Genomic DNA, 1011 nt, shown 5'->3' on the forward strand with positions numbered 1-1011 from the left:
GTTCTTCCTGTATTCCAAACTTCTGGGCTAATAACCACTTATCAGAGAGTACATACCGTGTTTGTTCTGTGCATATTACTTGCTAAGAAGTAATTTTCTATGCTAAATACCTAGTCCCAACTTCACTGACTAGATAGATTTGATTTCATTTGATACTTATGTGTAAAAATCAGAGTTCTCAAAAACGGCTACTCTACCTGCATTGACAATACCATCAACAGACAGGTGGCTCATATCTACCCCTATAGATGAAGGCATCTAACAGAAATAGGATTCTAAATTCTTTACTAAGCAAATCAGAACCAGGATGTAATGTTGTTGCTGATATGGCTGTCAATGGCATTCATCTGAAATGTTCTCTCTTCTCTGGAATCTAGCCTACTCTAAAGGAAATCAAGACCTAAACATACTAAAAACCTTATTAGGGCAAGAAACAGGCATCTAACTTCCATGCAGATCGATATGAGGGCTAACGTGTGTCCTAGAGGAACTAGACTACCTGGGAATATCTGAATGTCCTGTCTCTCTGAGCTTCATTTTCTTCATTGCAATATATAATAATCATACCTACTGCACAGCACTGGAGGAAGGTTGGGGGAAAGGTGGAGTTTAAAAACCTTATACTCTTGAACAAAGTAGGGATGAACACATATCCATTTAAAAAACGAGGAGAGCATCAGCATATATATATATATATATATATATATATATATATATATATATATATATATATATATATATATATATATACATATATACATATATATCAATAAATACTCCTTTAAAAGGCTCACTATAAAGCCCACAGCAGCAGGTTGAGAGTAAAGATGTGTTGAAAAGATTGGACAATATGAAAAGCAATGTAAGAGTTATGCTTGGCACACAGTAAACATTCAATGAGCATTAGCTTAAAAATAGATTTTTTTGGCCGGGCAGTGGTGGCACACGCCTTTAATCCCAGCACTTGGGAGGCAGAAGCAAGCGGATTTCTGAGTTCGAGGCCAGCCTGGT

General features: G+C 36.4%; 1 protein-coding gene across 1 annotated transcript in view; it reads right to left on the reverse strand.

Annotated features, from left to right (window-relative positions):
• The window catches only part of Dmtf1 (cyclin D binding myb like transcription factor 1), a 40198-nt gene that overhangs the window by 26363 nt on the left and 12824 nt on the right, over positions 1–1011 (reverse strand). The gene's annotated exons all lie outside the window — the stretch shown is intronic.

This window comes from Mastomys coucha, unplaced genomic scaffold, assembly GCF_008632895.1.
Source record: "Mastomys coucha isolate ucsf_1 unplaced genomic scaffold, UCSF_Mcou_1 pScaffold19, whole genome shotgun sequence".
NCBI lineage: Eukaryota > Metazoa > Chordata > Mammalia > Rodentia > Muridae > Mastomys > Mastomys coucha.